The following is a 19,875-nucleotide window of genomic DNA, read 5'->3' on the forward strand; positions in this document are numbered from 1 at the left end:
CAAATCAGCGGCTGGTTCGTTGGCCGAGGGAGACCTGTGCCACACAAAGCAACAGAGACTGCAGATAGAGAATGAATCGAATATTTACATGACACACCAGAGAACACATAGGAGAACACTTCAGCAGTCAAGGGCATTGAGCCTCTGATCTCCGGGTAAGCGTTCTGCAAGGCGGCCTTCAGGACGCGCGACAAGGAAAATCACCGAACAGAAACTTCTAGCCAAGTTCCGCATACATGAGTACGGCCTCAACCGGGACCTTGGATTCATGTCGCATTACATTTATCCCCCACTACCTGGCCTGGGCTTGCGAAATCCTACCAACTGTCCTGGTGTGAGTCAATTCACACCCCTTTAACCTGGGGTTCGCCCTATCTGGTTTAGCACAGGGCTGAATCGCTGGCTTTAAAAGCCGACCGAGTCCGATCAGAAGCACGGCTCAATTCCTGGATCAGCCTCCCCGAACAGGCGACGGAATGTGGCTTTTCACGGTAACTTAATTTGAAACCTACTTGTGACAATAAGCGATTTTCATTTAATCTCTGGATCTGTAAAGACTTAATTACCTGCAAATGCTGGCATTCAAAGCATTGTCTTGCATTTTTGACTTTGCCTATATATATGTTTCCGAAACATACCTCTTCATTCACCTGAGGAACGAGCAGTGCTCCGAAAGCTAGTGTTTGAAACACACCTGTTGGACTTTAACCTGGTGTTGTCAGACTTGTTACTGTGCACAGCAGGGACTGACAGATAAAGATTCAGTCACCACCCAAATGTCTATATGCACCTCCCCCAACACACGCGCATGCCCACTGCCACTGAAAGTCTTGTCATGATTCTGATATGCAGACGTTTTAACGGAAACTGGCAAACAACATAATGATTTTATCCACTCAATAACAATATTAGAGATTGATCATTACAGATTTAGTTCCACCTTCACACAGATTTTCAGAGTATGAAAGATATTAAATGAATGACAGACTCTCATACAGTCCCAGAGACTCTCGCAAAGCGATTTCACTGAATCCCAAAGACAGATTGTTGCAGAAGATCTGTAACAAGCCGAAGAATGATTGGTATATTACAAATATGGAATGAATCTGACTCTGCCATATAGTGTCAGGGACTGAAATATGCAGCAATTGTATTTCAAAATTGATCGCACGTAGCAGGGTGGTAGTGTCAAATAACGGGATGGTGCGAATCCTCAATGTGCAAATGGGACCTTGTCGCCACAAGGACTGTGTAATGGTCACTCTGAACGTCAAGACTATGGGAGACAGAGCTCCACAGACTGACTCCTACTTTCCACAGACCACCACTGACTGAATCATGGTGAATACCAAGAGCTGAATTATGTTGTCAACACTCACATAGAAATGGCACACAGAATAAAATGGCGAGATCGTGGAAAATGTGGACCGTTTTCCATGACCGGAAGCCACCACTGGAAAAAAGCAGTTCCAGCAGATAGGATTCGCCCTCACCTCCAATGTGTCAGCTCAGCCTTCAGCAGATTGAGAAAGAGAATACTTGAAGAGCAGCTTCATGACAGAATCGTTCGGAGTGACCATTGCACAGTGCTTACTCAGCAACGGCAAAGACTGGTCCCGTATGTGTTTTATTCTGTTCGCAGTGGAGGCCAACAAACCAAAAATAACCCAATTTACCCAATGATCCCAGTACGAAAAGCAAGGGACAAAAATTGTTTCTTTTGATTTTATTTCAACAACGAAACAAAATTGAACAGGAATTAAAAAGCGCATTGAGCTGATACGATAGGCTTCGGGACGCAATGATAAGTTGGTTTGAGTGACGTTTGCCTGTCGGTTGGCTCGTTGGTCTTGGGGTATGATTCTCGCTTAGGGATTTCCGTTAACGGTAAAATGCGAGAGGTCCCGGGTTCAAATCCCGGACGAGTCCTGTTTATGTTTAATCAGTGCGATCCATGTGTTGTCATTGACTGAAATCGGGAGCAAGTTTGAGCTCCAGAGAATGTGTCAATACAGAACACGCGAAGAAACGAACGCGACATTTAAAGACCGTTTCACCATGGTGGAGGACTCTGAATTTATCCTCAGATATCAAGAAAAACAAACGAACGCTTGCGCATCCAGGTAGTTGGCTGAATGCAATGTTTGTATGTATCCCCAATAAACCTTTGATTTATTTGCTGAATCTCCGCCTTAAAAATAATCAATGTCCCGCTTCCGCCGCCTTCTGAGGCAGAGTTCCAAAGTCGCACAACTCTGGGAGTGAGAAATTTCCACATCTCCATCCGAAAAGGGCGACATCCTTGTTTTTAACTGCCCAGTAGTTAACCTCAAGCAGTGACATCCTTTCCACGTCCACCTTGCCAAGACCATTCAAGATCTGATGTACTTCAATCAAATCAACTGTCACTCTTCACATCTCCATTGGAAACAAGTGCAGTCTGTCTAACCTTTCCTCATTAGAAAACCCGCTCATTCCCGGACCAATCGAGGAAACCTCCTCTGAACCGTATTTACCTAAATAAGGAAACCAAAACTGCACAGAATTAGCGAAATGTGTAGCTCCTGGAATAAAAGGGACAGTAGCAATATGGATATAAATGTGGTTGAATAATCACAAACAGAATATAATGGCCATTAGAGAGTTTTCGGACTGGAAGAAGTTTTGTAGTGTTCGACATGGGTTCCTACTGGAATATTTGCTTTCCCTGGTATATAATAATGTGCTAGATCATGGTGTAGAGGGAACAGTTTCAAAGTTTGATGATGGTACAAACTTGGAAATGTTCTGAACTGATACGTGGACAGTCTAGAACTTCAAACGACGAAAGATGATTTTCAGTCTGGAGACGTGTGAGATGACTGGTTTAGACTAGAAACCAGACAAGGGCTGGTTTAGCACACTGGGGTAAATCGCTGGCTTTTAAAGCAGACCAAGGCAGCACGGTTCAATTCCCGTACCAGCCTCCCCGAACAGGCGCAGGAATGTAGCGACTAGGGGCTTTTCACAGTAACTTAATTTGAAGCCTACTTGTGACAATAAGCGATTTTCATTCATTCATTCATGATGCATTTTTTAAGGGAATATAGAATCATAGAATTTACAGTGCAGAGGTGGCCATTCGTACCATGGAATCTGCACAGGCTCTTCAAATAGCACCCCACTGAAGCCCACGCGTCCACCCTTTCCCCGTATCCCAGCAACCCCATCTAACCTAAGGGTAATTTAGCATGGCCAATCCACCTAAACTGCACATCTTTGGAGTGTGGTAGGAAACCGGAGACCCGGAGGGAACACACGCAGACACAGGGAGAACACAGACAGTGATCCAAGTGGGAATCGAACATGAGACCCGGCGCTGTGAAGCCACAGTGCTAACCACTATTCTACCGTGCTGTCCCTGAATCATGGTGAATACCAAGAGCTGAATTATGTTGTCAACACTCACATAGAAATGGCACACAGAATAAAATGGCGAGATCGTGGAAAATGTGGACCGTTTTCCATGACCGGAAGCCACCACTGGAAAAAGGCAGATCCAGCAGATAGGATTCGCCCTAACCTCCAATGTGTCAGCTCAGCCTTCAGCAGATTGAGAAAGAGAATACTTGAGGAGCAGCTTCATGACAGAATCGTTCATAGTGACCATTGCACAGTGCTTACTCAGCAACGGCAAAGACTGGTCCCGTATGTGTTTTATTCTGTTCGCAGTGGAGGCCAACAAACCAAAAATAACCCAATTTACCCAATGATCCCAGTACGAAAAGCAAGGGACAAAAATTGTTTCTTTTGATTTTATTTCAACAACGAAACTGCGAGGGCAGCATGGCGGCACAGTGGTCAGCACTACTGCCTCACGGCGCCGAGGTACCAGATTCGATCCCGGCTCTGGGTCACTGTCCGTGTGAAGTTTGCACATTCTCCCGTGTTTGCGTGGGTTTATCCCCCAGAATCCAAAGATGTGCAAGCTAGGTGGATTGGCCACGCTAAATTGCCCCTTAATTGGGAAAAATTAATTGGGTACTCTAAATTATTTTAAAACAAGGTGAAGACTGCGGATCCCGCTCCTGCTGTTTAATACAGATCACTATAACTGGCACAGTGAGCAGAAAGAAATTCGTGTTGTTTGTGTGCATTTCACTCCAATTTAAAACGCTCCTGAATGAAAGTGTCTGTGTCACACGGCTCCCGCTCAGCCAGGAGATGGCACCAGTCCACAATAAATGTATTTATGCAATATATTTATGATGTTCTGTGTGTCATTACATTGGACTCTTACTCTGGTCTGAGACATTACCTTGTCCTTGTGCCCTGATGCTGCCCTTTTCTTCCTGTTTCAGTAATAACTTTTTACTGGTATTAATTATGTAACTTACTTAGTGGTTAATTTATTCAGCCACTAGGAGTGTTTTAAGCTTATTTTGTAAACGGAACTTTGCGTGGCTCGTATTTTTGACCCGTTTAACCCACCTATTTACTATTGTTGCAGACTGAGAACTTAGTTATTAATGTTGAAGATTGTTCGTTTATTTAAACTAAGTTTCCACTCAAAACAAATTGATGCTGGTTATTACATAAGGAACCCATGGATGATGAAAACAATTGGTGAATTTTATTTGAGGAGTGTCCACTCCTTTTCTGTCCTGACCTGCGGTATCTAATTAAATAATTCACCACTGTGATGGGCAGGAACTGAATCTGGGTCAAATGCTGGGACAGTCACCACGATACCACCACCTGTCCCTGGGCAATGTTGCCCCCTCTGTATTTATAGAACGAATACACAAACAATGAAGCGGGTGAATGTATTAATTCAGGGATTCTATATTCTTGTAACCAATATGGCTGTAATGGGAATCTTTCATATTCCCATAGGTCGGGTAGAGCTGGGCAGCTCAGTCAGAAATCAGATATCTGGGGATTTCAAGATGATTACTACAATGATAATATTTAACCATGTTAATGTTCTTTTGCACCAATTGAAATGTGTTACGAATACAGCGTTACCGTGTTCTACAACTCGCGTTCAACCAGGAGATGGCAGCAGTGCGCAATAGTTTGGATATCCTGTTTGTGTCCACAGATCTCGACAGGAATGGAGCTGCTGTTGCACGGGCAGCTGGACAAGCAAGCGGCACAGATATTAACCAACTGCATCCGCTCCAAATAGATTCCCCAAATTATTGAACAAAACAAAAACAAGCACAAATCATATTTTAAGAAAGTATGACAGTGTCTCTGAAAACAATATACCAACACCTCATAAATAATCGGTTTGCCTAAACTAATTCAAGATCAACCGTTTCAATAACAGCCTTACTTCCTTGCCAGTTCTCAGACAGGCGCTGACTGGTTAGAAGATTGCATCACTTTTCAAGGTCCTGCTCAATAAAATCAATCACAGACCCATGATCTGCTTTCCTCCTGTTCTCAGACACATCCACTTTGTACAAGGGCGCACTAACTGGTTTTCAGAGTAAGAGTCAGACTGCAGTCACCTCTTTCTCTCTCGATCCCTTTATCTCAGAGCCACCTCACAACCAGGAATGGAACTTCTCACAGAGCCAAGAATGGAATAGTTTGTCGATTCTTCCACTGATTCAGGACCGTCCATCACCAGGACGTGTTGGTCCAAAAGAGTTGGAATGAGATGGGGCTGAGTTTCGCTGTATCCAATCAGTCCCCGGAGAAGCACAAAAACAATGAGTGAGGGAGAGAGAAAGAAACAAAGAAACAGATGGAGACAAAGGAAAGAGAACAAGAAAATATTTTTAAAAAATGTTCCATTTCTGCCACGATCTTTTTACCCAGAAATACATTCAGCTGAATGAAACCAAACCACGTTTCCATTCGCTGCCGTTGCTGCTTCTCCTTCCGAACGTTGAAGGACATATTATTATTTACTGATTGCTGTTTTGGGTGTGAGTTCCTTATTCATCTGAATATTCATCTGTTAATAACTGACTGAACTTGATTAACGTTCAAACAGCTTATTTACAAACCATCGGAAAACGTATGAATTTTCGAGTCAGCGGCTTGTGCGGCGAGTTGAACAAACATTTCGAAACACAGTCGCTGCGAGCAGGATTCGAAACCCCATTGGATTTCAAGTCCAACGCCTTAACCACTCGGCCATCGCAGCTGCGTTCAATGTGTCATTCATTAGTTATTTGGTCGATGGAATACATTCTAAAACCAGCCTGGAATCACTCCAGGAAGTTATTCCATTCAAGCGACCAATAGTCGGCCGGTGCAGACACGGTGGGCCGAATGGCCTCCTTCTGCACTGTATAATCTATGATTAATCTAGGAAAAAGGTTCGGCACAACATCGTGGGCCGAAGGGCCTGTTCTGTGCTGTATTTTCTATGTTCTAATAGTGTTTATGTGAGGAGGGGTTGATACTTCGTGGAAAATGGCCATTGGATTTGGAGAGAAGCCTTGAGAGACTCGAAAATCTCAACTCCCTAAACGCACAATTCCACTGATTTAATAGTTTGTGTAACAACATCAGTTACATTGGAAATATATTAGAAATTCAAATGGAACAGGACCACACTTCCCAGTCTGGAAGAAAATAAAAATGATGGAATCTAGAAATTACGGCACAGAAGGAGACCTGTACAGGCCGAATGGTCACGTGATGACCTGATGAGGCAACTAACATGATCACGTGTCTGGATTCGAGCAGTTCTCCCCGGATCGCGGTCAGAGCACAAGCCAGGAGGGGCTGCTCAATTATTAATTTAATTATTTTTTATTACAAGACCTTGGTCGCCAGTCATTGAGAGACCAGCATTTCTACATGGTGTCAGGAGTGGGCAGTATGGCAGAAGGACTCCACCGCATCAACCTCCTTGTATCATCGAATCGTAAAATGTCCAGCGCAGAAGGAGGCCATTCGACCCAACGAGTCAACACTGACCCTCCGAATGAGCACCTCCGCTACTCTGCAAGAAGAGGTTTAATAGATAATGCAGCACCATCCCGGCTAGCTCAGTCGGTAGAGCATGGTACTCTTAATTTCAGGGTCGTGGGTTCGAGCCCCATGTTGGGCGTTTCCATATTCGTATCTTAAAATATTCATGCTGAATTAACTGTCTTCATAACAAAAACACAAGGTTATGTCGCTTGACTGGGAATCCAGGGGTGTGAACTAACCTTTGGTGACAAGATTAAATAAATCTGGAATTGAAATTTCGTCTCCGTAATGGCGCAGAAAGGTTCTGCTTCAGACGGATCGATTTCCACAACCGGGAACACATTGACACAACAGGGAATGATTTGACACAACCAAAGAACAAAGAAATGTACAGCACAGGAACAGGCCCTTCGGCCCTCTGAACCCGTGCCGACCATGCTGCCCGATTAAACAACAGTCTTCTACACTTCTTGGGTCCGTATCCCTCTATTCCCATCCTATTCATGTATTTGTCAAGATGCCCCTTAAATGTCACTATCGTCCCTGCTTCCACCACCTCCTCCGGGAGCGAGTACCAGGCACCCACTACCCTCTGCGTAAAAAACTTGCCTCGTACATCTACTCTAAACCTTGCCCCTCTCACCTTAAACCCAGTAATTGACCCCTCGACACTGGGGAAAAGCCTCTGACTATCCACTCTGTCTGTGCCCCTCATAATTTTATAGACCTCTATCAGGTCTCCCCTCAACCTCCTTCGTTCCAGTGAGAACAAACCGAGTTTATTCAACCGCTCCTCATAGCTAATGCCCTCCACACCAGGCAACATTCTGGTAAATCTTTTCTGCACCATCACTAAAGCCTCCACATCCTTCTGGTAGTGTGGCGACCAGAATTGAACACTATACTCCAAGTGTGGCCTAACTAACGTTCTATGCAGCTGCAACATGACTTGCCAATTCTTATACTCAATGCCCCGGCCAATGAAGGCAAGCATGCCGTATGCCTTCTTGACTACCTTCTCCACCTGTGTTGCCCCTTTCAATGACCTGTAGACCTGTACTCCTAGATCTCTTTGACTTTCAATACTCTTGAGGGTTCTACCATTCACTGTATATTCCCTACCTGCATTAGACCTTCCAAAATGCATTACCTCACATTTGTCCGGATTAAACTCCATCTGCCATCTCTCCGTCCAAGTCTCCAAACAATCTAAATCCTGCTGTATCCTCTGACATTCTTCATCGCTATCCACAATTCCACCAACCATTGTGTCGTCTGCAAACTTACTAAACAGATCAGTTACATTTTCCTCCAAATCATTTATATATACTACAAAGAGCAAAGGTCCCAGCACTGATCCCTGTGGAACACCACTGGTCACAGCCCTCCAATTAGTGCAGTGCAGTGCAGATCTGTCACCGGCAGAGTCATTGTTCCACGACAGAGAGAACAGTCACATAGCAGAGAGCTCAGTTACACAGCTGAGAGCTCAGTTACACATCAGAGAGCACGGTTACACAGCAGGATATACATTTACAAACAGGGCCTCTCTGTGTGCAGCAGAAAACACATTTTCCTAAATACCCAATTTCTCCATCTCAGTATCTTGCTGGTTTGCACTGCACCTTTTCTGTGTGTCACTGTGTGTATCCTGATAGTCTCTTTCTGTGTGACTTTCTCTATCTGTTACAGCCATGCTGATGTTACGTATTCATCTCACGTTTCCCAAACAAGAATTGTGATTGATAAATACAGAAAGATTTCCACACTGACATTCAGTACCAATGTCTGATAGAGACTGAATCCCACCCTCAAATACAGTACCAGACATTGACTGAGAGGGAAACCGAGAATGGGAGGCAGTGTCATACTGGACTCGGAACTGTAACTTTCTCTCTCCACAGATTTTGCCAGACCAGCCGAGTTATCCAACATTTTATATTTCTCTTTCAGGATTTTATGAAGAATCTCCATAGCGGCATTGCCCTTGTGCTCGACGCTTCTATTTATAAAGATTGGTCCCGGATGTCTATTGTTCTGTTCGCAGCGGAGGCCAACAAACCAGAAAGAACCAAATTGACCCAATGACCCCGATAAGAAAAGCAAGGGACAAAAAAGAGTTTCTTTCGATTTTACTTTAACAACCAAACCAAATTGAACAGGAATTAAGAAGCCCATTGAGTTGATACAATGAATTTTGCTTGGGAGGTAATGGTAAAATGGTGTCAACGGCACGCTGACCACCGGCTGGCTCGTTGGTCTAGTGGTATGATTCTCGCTTAGGATCTTCTGCTGCCATAAAATGAGAGAGATCCCGGGTTCAGATTGCGGACTGTGCAAATAACTTTTTAAAATCTGTACGATCGATATGGTGCCATTGAATGAACTCGGGAGTAGTTTGGAGGAAAGGGAGGGAGGGAGCGAGGGTCATGTTTAGAGCTTAACCACTTCTTCACGCCAGTTCTTCGGCTGCCAACAGTCCAGTCGAGGTGACCCAGTTGACCTCGTCCAGAATCCTCCTCTGCCGCTTCCACTGGATGAATTTCCTCATGTTTGTCCACTGGAGGGATTCTTCGGTTACTTGTCTGTGAAAACAGCACCGGAACCAGCTGTGGAGACAGATTCCAATCTCCAGGATGCAACTCTCCAATTGGATACTTCAGTTTGATCAGATCTTACACTCTCGTTTAGAGAATCATTGAATAGTTACAGATCAGGCGAAATCCATTTTGCCCACCGTGTCCACGTTGGTCGCCGAGAGCTGGCGGTAGTCCCGTGATAAAAACAGAAAGTGCTGGAAAATCCCAGCAGGCCTGGCAGCATCTGTAGAGAGGGAAACAGAGTATGAGAAGCAGGGTCATACTTGACTCGGAACTGTAACTCTCTTTCTCTCTCCACAGATGTTGCCAGACCAGCCGAGTAATCCAACATTTTCCAATTCTCTTTCAGGATTTTATGAAGAATCTGCATTATGAAGAATGTGCTCGACGCTCCTATTTATAAAGATTGGTCCCGTGTGTCTATTGTTCTGTTCGCAGTGGAGGCCAACAAACCAGAAAGAACCAAATTGTCCCAACGATCCCAATTAGATAAGCAAGGGACAAAAAATAGTTTATTTGGATTTTACTTTAACAACCAAACCAAATTCAACAGGAATTAAGAAGCCCATTGACTTAATAAAATAAGCTTCGGTTGGGAAGTAATGGTAAGATTGTTTCAGCGGGACGTTGATCACCAGGTGGCTCGTTTGTCTAAGGGTATGATTCTCGCTTTGGCGATTCTCACGTAGGCAATTCTGCTGCGATAAAATGCCAGAGGTCCCGGGTTCCAATCCCGGACGAACCCTGCAAAGCACTTTTTAACATCTGTGCGATCGATATGGTGCCATTGACTGAACGCGGGAGCAGTTTTGAGGAAAAGTAGGGAGGGACGTGTTTGGCGCTTAACCGCTCCTTGACACCTGTTCTTCGGCTGCCCACAGTACAGTCGAGGTGACTCAGTTGACCTCTTCCAGAATCCTCCTCTGCTGCCTCCACTGAATGAAGTTCCTCCTGTTTGTCCACTGGAGGCGTTCTTCACTGAGTTCTGAATTTGGTGCATTTGCGTGCTATAGTGAGAGTTTCGTGACTGAGGGTGTATAAGGGTTAATTTTGATCTAAAGTCTAGTCTTTCTTTTATTTAGTTAATTAACTTAAAAGTTCCTGTTTGGTTGAGAAGGTGAATTTTCATCAAGCTTTAAACAAAGGTTCTACTTGTCGGTACTTGCAGCTGGAGCTTATTAATTAGCTAATTGGATTAGGCCAGTCTCCAGAGGCTAGATTCACAGTATAAAAGTGATCCAGCTACAGTGCACACTTTGTTTCCTCTGAGTGATGAATTTGGTGCATTTGACTGCTACAGTGAGTGTTTGGTGACTGAGGGAGTTAGGTGAGAAGTTAGTAAGGTGCTCCTTTAATTTCATTTCAGCAAAGAGCGAGAACGGAACCAGGAGTTTATAGAGTGTGCAGCTGACTGGGAGCAGAGTCAGAGGCCGGAAGTCCAGTTGATCCACAGGGCAGCTATATTCTGTAAGGTAAGAAGGGTTGGAGGCTAGGGCAGTTACATGCTCATCCTGTAGGATGTGGGTGGTGAGGGATACGGTGTCCACGCTGACTGTACCTGAGGGAAGTGCACCCAACTCTAGCTCCTCAGAGACCGTGTTAGGGAACTGGAGCTGGAGCTGGATGAACTTCGGATCATCCACGAGGCAGAGGGGGTTATAGAGAATAGTTACAGGGAGGTAAGCACACCCAAGGTACAGGACAAGAGTAGCTGGATTACAGTCAGGGGAACGAAAACAAACAGGCAGACAGTGCAGGGATCCCTCGTGGCCGTTCCTCTTCAAAACAAGTATACCGTTTTGGATGCTGTTGAGGGGGGGGGGGGGGGTGACCTACCGGGGGAAGGCCTTAGCGGCCAGCTCTCTGGCACTGAGTCTGGGTCTGGGGCTCAGAAGGGAAGGGGGAGAAGAGAAAAGTAATCGTAATAGGAGATTCAATGGTTAAGGGAATAGATAGGAGATTCTGTGGTCGCGAGCGAGACTCCCAGAAGGTATGCTGCCTTCCGGGTGCCTGTGCCAGGGATGTCTCGTATCGTGTCTTCAGGATCCTTAAGGGGGAGAGTGAGCAGCCAGAAGTCGTGGTGCACATTGCTATCAACGAGGTAGGTAGGAAAAAAGGTGTGGAGGTAATAAACGGAGTTAGGCTGGAAGTTAAAAGCCAGAACAGACAGAGTTGTCATCTCTGGTTTGTTGCCGGTGCCACGTGATAGCGAGGCTAGGAATAGGGAGAGAGTGCAGTTAAACACGTGGCTGCAGGGATGGTGTAGGAGGGAGGGCTTCAGGTATTTGGATAATTGGAGTGCATTCTGGGGGAGGTGGGACCTGTACAAGCAGGATGGGTTGCATCTGAACCAGAGGGGCACCAATATCCTGGGAGGGAGGTTTTCTAGTAATCTTCGGGAGGGTATAAACTAATTTGGCAGGGGAATGGGAACCGGATTTGTAGTCCAGCAACTGAGGTAGCCGATATTCAGAACGCCAAAGCGTGTAATGAGGCAGTGGGGAAGGTAACACTGACAAAGGAGAGTACTTGCAGGCACGGAGATGGGTTGAAGTGTGTATACCTCAACGCAAGAAGCATCAGGAATAAGGTGGGTGAACTTAAGGCATGGATCGGTACGTGGGACTACGATGTGGTGGCCATCACAGAAACTTCGATAGAAGAGGGGCAGAAATGGTTGTTGGAGGTCCCTGGTTATAGAAGTTTCAATACGATTAGGGAGGGTGGTAAAAGAGGTGGTGGGGGGGGGTGTCATTGCTAATTAGAGATAGTATAACAGCTGCAGACAGACATTTCGAGGAGGATCTGCCTACTGAGGTAGTATGGGTTGAAGTCAGAAATACGAAAGGAGCGGTCACCTTGTTGGGAGTTTTCTGTGGGCCCAAATATTAGCAGAGATGTGGAGGAACAGATTGGGAAACAGATTTTGGAAAGGTGCAGAAATCACAGGGTAGTAGTCATGGGTGACTTCAACTTCCCAAACATTGAGTGGAAACTCTTTACAAAGAACAAAGAGCAAAGAAAATTACAGCACAGGAACAGGCCCTTCGGCCCTCCCAGCCTGCGCCGATCCAGATCCTTCACCAAAACCTGTCGCCTATTTTCCAAGGATCTACTTCCCTCTGTTCCCCGCCCATTCATATATCTGTCTAGATGCATCTTAAATGACGCTATCGTGCCCGCCTCTACCAGCTCCGCTGGCAAAGCGTTCCAGGCACCCACCACCCTCTGCGTAAAATACTTTCCACGCACACCTCCCTTAAACTTTCCACCTCTCACCTTGAAATCGTGACCCCTTGTAATTGACACCCCCATTCTTGGAAAAAGCTTGTTGCTATCCACCCTGTATATACCTCTCATAATTTTGTAGACCTCAATCAGGTCCCCCTTCAACCTCCGTCTTTCCAATGAAAACAATCCTAATCTACTCAACCTTCCTTCATAGCTAGCACCCTCCATACCAGGCAACATCCTGGTGAACCTCCTCTGCACCATCTCTAAATCATCCACATCCTTCTGGTAATGTGGCGACCAGAACTGCACGCAGTATTCCAACTGTGGCCTGACCAAAGTTCTAGACAACTGTAACATGACCTGCCGACTCTTGTACTCAATACCCCGTCCGATGAAGGCAAGCATGCTGTATGCTTTTTTGACCACTCTATCGACCTGCGTTGCCACCTTCAGGGTACAATGGACCTGAACTCCCAGATCTCTCTGTACATCAATTTTCCCCAGGACTCTTCCATTGACCGTAAAGTCCGCTCTTGAATTAGATCTTCCAAAATGCATCACCTCGCATTTGCCTGGATTGAACTCCACCTGCCATTTCTCTGCCCAACTCTCCAATCTATTTATATTTCCCGGTATTCTCTGACAGTCCTCCACGGTATCTGCAACTCCACCAATCTTAATATCATCTGCAAACTTGCTAATCAAACCACCTATTCCTTCGTCCAGATCATTTCTGTATATCACAAACAACAGTGCTCCGAGCACGGATCCCTGTGGAACACCACTAGTCACCTTTCTCCGTTTTGAGACACTCCCTTCCACCACTACTCTCTGTCTGCTGTTGCCCAGCCAGTTCTTTATCCATCTAGCTAGTACAGCCTGAACCCCATACGACTTCACTTTTTCCAGCAACCTGCCATGGGAAACTTTATCAAACGCCTTACTGAAGTCCATGTATATGACATCTACAGCCCTTCCCTCATCAATTAACGTTGTCACTTCCTCAAAGAATTCTATTAGGTTTCTAAGTTATGACCTTCCCTGCACAAAACCATGCTGCCTATCACTGATAAGTCTATTTTCTTCCAAATGTGAATAGATCCTATCACGCAGTATCTTCTCCACAGTTTGTGCAGTGTGTCCAGGAAGCTTTTCCAACACAGTATGTAGATTGTCCGACCAGTGGGGAGGCCATATTGGATTTGGTACTTGGTAATGAACCAAGGCAAGCGATAGATTTGTTAGTGGGGGAGCATTTTGGAGATAGTGACCACAATTCTGTGACTTTCACTTTAGTAATGGAGAGGGTTAGGTGCGTGCAACAGGGCAAGGTTTACAATTGGGGGAAGGGTAAATACGATGTTGTCAGGCAAGCATTGAAGTGCATAAGTTGGGAACATAGGCTGGCAGGGAAGGACACAAGTGAAATGTGAAACTTGTTCAAGGAATAGGTACTACGTGTCCTTGATATGTATGTCCCTGTCAGGCAGGGAAGAGATGGTCGAGTGAGGGAACCATGGTTGACAAGAGAGGTTGAATGTCTTGTTAAGAGGAAGAAGGAGACATCTGTAAGGCTGAGGAAACAAGTTTCAATCAGGGCGCTGGAGGGATACAAGATAACCAGGAGGGAACTGAAGAAAGGGATTCGGAGAGCTAAGAGAGGGCAAGGAAAATCTTTGGCGGGTAGGATCCAGGTAAATCCCAAGGCCTTTTACACATATGTGAGAAATATGAGAATGACTAGAGCGAGGGTAGGTCCGATGAAGGACAGTAGCGGGAGATTGTGTATTGTGTCTGAAGAGATAGGAGAGGTCTTGAACGAGTTCTTTTCTTCAGTATTTACAAATGAGAGGGGCCACATTGTTGGAGAGGATAGTGTGAAACAGTAAGCTCGAGGAAATACTTGTTAGGAAGGAAGATGCGTTGGGCATTTTGTAAAAGTTGGGGATAGACAAGTCCTCCGGGCCTGACGGAATATATACAAGAATTCTATGGGAAGCAAGAGATGAAATTGCAGAGCCGTCGGCAATGATCTTTTCGTCCTTACTGTCAGCAGGGGTTGTACCAGGGGATTGGGGAGTGGCGAATGTCGTTCTCCTGTTCAAAAAAGGGAATAGGGATAACCCTGGAAATTACAGTCCAGTCAGTCTTACTTCGGTGGTAGGCAAAGTAATGGAAAGGGCACTGAGCGATAGGATTTCTGAGTATCTAGAAAGACACTGCTTGATTAGGGATAGTCAGCATGGATTTGTGAGAGGTAGGTCTTGCCTAACAAGTCTTATTGAATTCTTTGAGGAGGTGATGAAGCATGTGGATGAAGGTAAAGAAGTGGATGTAGTGTACATGGATTTTACTAAGGCATTTGATAATGATCCCCATGGTAGGCTTATGCAGAAAGTAAGGAGGCATGGGATAGTGGGACATTTGGCCTGTTAGGTAACGAACTGGCTAACCGATAGAAGTCAGAGAGTGGTGATGGATAGCAAATATTCAGCCTGGATCCCAGTTACCAGTGGCGTACCGCAGGGATCAGTTCTGGGTCCTCTGCTGTTTGTGATTTTCAATAATGACTTGGATGAGGGAATTGAAGGGTGGGTCAGTAAATTTGCAGACGATACGAAGATTGGTGGAGCTGTGGATAGTGAGGAGGGCTATTGTCGGTTGCAAAGAGACATAGATAGGATGCAGAGCTGGGCTGAGAAGTGGCAGATGGAGTTTAATCCTGAAAAGTGTGAGGTTGTCCATTTTGGAAGGACAAATATGAATGCGTAATAATGGGTTAACGGTAGGGTTCTTGGCAATTTGGAGGAGCAGAGAGATATTGGGGGCTATGTTCATAGATGTTTGAAAGTTGCCACTCAAGTGGATAGAGCTGTGGAGAAGGCCAATGGTGTGCTAGCGTTCATTAACAGAGGGGTTGCATTTAAGAGCCGTGTGGTGATGATGCAGCTGTACAAAACTTTGGTAAGGCCATATTTGGAGCACTCGGATACAGGACTCTGGCTGGGGTTCAAAAGGAGGAAACGCATGTCTTGTTTGAAATGAAACGACGATGAAGATTGAATTTAAGTCAATTTGTGCACGGAGCTTAGTTTTGACGACGACGCATCAGGATGGCCAGGCGGTCTAAGATGCTGCGTTCAGCTCGCTGTCTCTTTTGGAGACGTGGGTTAGAATCTCTCTCCTGATATTCACTTTTCCTGCACGAGATTTAATTTCTCCAGACAGATTTTCAACCTCAGGAAGATCATTGGACAAGCGTTGGCCTGAGGTCATGGGATTCCTGCTTAAATACGCACAGCAAGACCCCACAGGCAAAAGCCCAGTTAATGACTCGATAATCTGCTTCAGTGACTCTGGTTGAGGAATTCATATTGATCCCAGGACCCCGTGTAAAATTCGTCTTCTCAACTTATAAATAGTGTGGCTGGTTGGATTGTTCACATGCGTCCGAGAGGGGAAGTTGGGAACTCGGTTTCTATTGTGATTTATTGCTCGATAAACCTTATTTCCTTATTGCCTCACTGTGAGGTATTACTGGATATCGTTATATATCTATATTGCCCCTCTGTGGAGTACTACTGGATAACGTTTCCCGTGCAGCTTTGACAAATTGTCACGTGGACTAGAAACGTTAGCTCTTTTCTCTCCCTGCAGATGCTGCCAGGCCTGCTGAGACTTTAAAGCATTTTCTCCGTGGTTCCCTATGTGTGAGCTTTACAATGTTGCACTGTGTCATGCTGTCTCCTTCATTCTTGGGACTAATGTCGGGATGAGACTGCAAGAAATTTCTGATAGGTATTTGCTGCAAAGCAAACAGGAACGTGAGTTCTGTTTACTTTTGGTGCGAGGGAGAATGTAAATAGAAGAGAACAGCCTCGATTCCTCGTCCTCAGGGTAATGGCCCAGCACGGTTTCCCTACCGCACTCTGCTCCTTAAACCAGGAGGTACGTCATTACTGCCCTGCGGCAGCCACACAACTATTCACTTCCTCATTTTTTCTTTCAACAAGAATACACGTTTGAGCACACTGATTCTGGTCAGCATGGTTCAGATAATTCAGTTTCGTGCTGAATGGTTGTTCTGTGAAGGTGACGTGATTTCTTCTGTGACGTTGTTCTGATGGGAAAGTGGGGAATGACTGCAATCACCTTCATAGAATGAAGTTCGGCGCGACAGATTCACCGCTCTGGGAACATTGATCACGTTGTTACTGATTTCTTCAAACTTTACCTCAAGTCTGACCCCGCAAAGAGTCAACCACGAGCAGAGTGGCGCAGCGGCAGCGTGCTGGGCCCATAACCCAGAGGTCAATGGATCGAAACCATTCTCTGCTATTTATTTTCTAATTCACACCAAAAGCAAACAAGTCGCTATTTGTCAGCAACACATCTGCCTTTTTCTTTATTCGTATCAAAGTTTTGCTTTCAGTCTGATCCGCTCCTTGATACCTGTTCTTCAGCGACCCACAGTGCAGCGAGGTGACTAAGCTGACTTCTCCCAGAACACTCTTCTCCCTCTACTGGATGAACGTTCACCTGTTTGGACACTGGAGGATTTCTCTCGGCGACTTGTCTGTGCAAGCAGCACCGGAAGCAGCTGTGGAGAGAAATTCCCGTCGTCAGGATTCAACTCTCCAGTTGGATACTTCACGTCGCTCCGATCATAGACTCTCAGTGCCTTCGTGTGAGGAACGGATAGAGCTGGAATTCGGTCCTTGTTGATCGGAGCAACTGATCAATGCAGCAATGAGAAGCTGCTTAACCCCTAGCGGCTTGGGGAAGGATGGCACTCAGATACAGGACTCTGGCTGGGGTTCAAAAGGAGGAAACGTATGTCTTGTTTGAAATGAAACGACGATGAAGATTGAATTTAAGTCGATTTGTGCACGGAGCTTAGTTTTGACGACGACGCATCAGGATGGCCAGGCGGTCTAGAATGCTGCGTTCAGCTCGCAGTCGCTTTTGGAGACGTGGGTTAGAATCCCACTCCTGATATTGACTTTTCCTCCACGAGATTTAATTTCTCCAGCAAGATTTTCAACCTCAGGAATTTCATTGGAAAAGCGTTGGCCTGAGGTCATGAGATTCCTGCTTAAATATGCACAGCAAGACCCCACAGGCAAAAGCCCAGTTAATGACTCGATAACCTGCTTCAGTGACTCTGGTTGAGGAATTCATATTGATCTCAGGACCCCGGGTAAAATTCGTCTTCTCAACTTATAAATAGTGTGGCTGGTTGGATTGTTCACATGCGTCCGAGAGGGGAAGTTGGGAACTCGGTTTCTATTGTGATTTATTGCTCGATAAGCTTTATTTTCTTATTGCCCCACTGTGAGGTATGACTGGATATCGTTATATATCAATATTGCCCCTCTATGGGGTACTACTGGATAACGTTTCCCGTGCAGCTTTGACAAATTGTCACGTGGACTCGAAACGTTAGCTCTTTTCTCTCCCTGCAGATGCTTTCAGACCTGCTGAGACTTTAAAACATTTTCTCCGTGGTTCCCTCTGTGTGAGCTTTACAATGTTGCAATGTTTCATGCTGGACGCTTTGTTTCAGGAGGCAGTCACACCCGGTAGAATAAGTACTGTTAATTCGGACAGTGGTCAGGGACAGAGTGGTGTGACTGCAAGGGAGGCATGTAGGAGGATCCTGAGTTTAGGAGTTGAGGAGCCTCTGCCCTTGACCTTGTCCAACGGGCAGGAGGTACTTACTCCCTGTGTGGATGAGGAAGAGGGCTGTAGGGAGGATGCGTTGACTGACCACTGCACCGTGGTACAGGAAGCCATTCAAGAGTGGCGAGCAAAAAGACAAGTGGTAGTTGTAGGGGATTCTATAATTAGCGGGATTGATGTCATCCTTTGTAAGCCAGATCGAGAGTCCCACATGGTATGTTGCCTGCCCGATGCCAGGGTGAGGGACATCTCTGATCGGCTTGAAATGATTTTGGAGAGGGAGGGGGAGGATCCAGTTGTTGTGGTCCACGTGGGGACTAACAACATAGGTAAGACTAGGAAAGAGCACCTGTTTGGGGATTATCAAACACTAGGGACTAAATTAAAGAACAGGTCTTCCAGGGTTATAATCTCTGGATTACTACCCGAGCCACGTGCCAATTGGCATAGGGTTGAGAAAATTAGAGAAGTTTCCCGCACTAAAGGAGTGGTGCGGTAAAGAGGGATTCCATTTCATGGGGCATTGGCATCAGTAATAGGGCAGGAGGGACCTGTACCGTTGGGACGGACTTCACCTGAACCATTCTGGGACCAGTGTTCTAGCGAATAGGATAAATAGGTTGGTCACAAGGACTTTCAACTAGCAAGTTGGGGGGAAGGGAAATGTAAAGCTATGGACAGTATGATGGTTAATGGAGATTAAGGCAGCAGGTTACGTGACAGGTTATTATGTAGAGATATGGGTTCAAAGACAAGGAAAAATGGGAGAAATGGTAAGAGGAAAAATAAATTGCGAAAAGTTACTGATCAAGGTGTTAGGATTCATAACAAAGACGTAAGAAACAGCATAAGTGTACTTTACCTGAATGCTCGGAGTATACGAAATAAGGTAAATGAGTTGATGGCGCCAATCATCGTGAATGACTATGATTTAGTGGCCATTCCTGAAACATGGTTAAAAGATGGTGACGACTGGGAGTTAAATATTCAAGGGATTCAGACTATACGAAAGGATAGAATGGACGGTAAGGGCGGTGGTGTAGCGTTGTTGTTTAAGGATGGCGTCCGGGCAATCGTAAGAGATGATATTTGTGCTATGGCGGACAAGGTTGAATCAATTTGGGTGGAAATCAGGAATAGTAAGGCGAAAAGGGCTCTGATAGGAGTAGTCTATAGGCCACCAAATAGTAACAGGATGGTAGGGAAGGCAATAAGCAAAGAAATAACAGATGCATGTAGAAATGGTACAGCGGTTATCATGGGAGATTTTAATCTGCATATCGATTGGTTTAACCAGGTTGGTAAAGGCAGCCTTGAGGAGGAGTTTATAGAATGTGCCCGGGATAATTTCCTGGAACAGTATGTAATAGAACCTACAAGGGAACAAGCGGTCCTAGATCTGGTCCTGTGTAATGAGGCAGGATTGATTAATGATCTC

At 45.4% G+C, this 19,875-nt stretch overlaps 3 non-coding genes across 3 annotated transcripts; 2 read left to right on the top strand and 1 right to left on the bottom strand.

Annotated features, from left to right (window-relative positions):
- Window positions 1–6,073: 6,073 nt before the first annotated feature.
- trnas-uga (transfer RNA serine (anticodon UGA)) lies at window positions 6,074–6,142 on the bottom strand. Its single transcript has one exon. It is a non-coding gene; the product is annotated as a tRNA-Ser (tRNA).
- Window positions 6,143–6,984: 842 nt separating this feature from the next.
- On the top strand, window positions 6,985–7,057 carry trnak-cuu (transfer RNA lysine (anticodon CUU)). The gene has a single exon. It is a non-coding gene; the product is annotated as a tRNA-Lys (tRNA).
- Window positions 7,058–17,021: 9,964 nt separating this feature from the next.
- trnam-cau (transfer RNA methionine (anticodon CAU)) lies at window positions 17,022–17,093 on the top strand. The gene has a single exon. It is a non-coding gene; the product is annotated as a tRNA-Met (tRNA).
- The last annotated feature ends 2,782 nt before the right edge of the window (window positions 17,094–19,875 follow it).

This window comes from Scyliorhinus torazame, chromosome 24, assembly GCF_047496885.1.
Source record: "Scyliorhinus torazame isolate Kashiwa2021f chromosome 24, sScyTor2.1, whole genome shotgun sequence".
Lineage (NCBI taxonomy): Eukaryota > Metazoa > Chordata > Chondrichthyes > Carcharhiniformes > Scyliorhinidae > Scyliorhinus > Scyliorhinus torazame.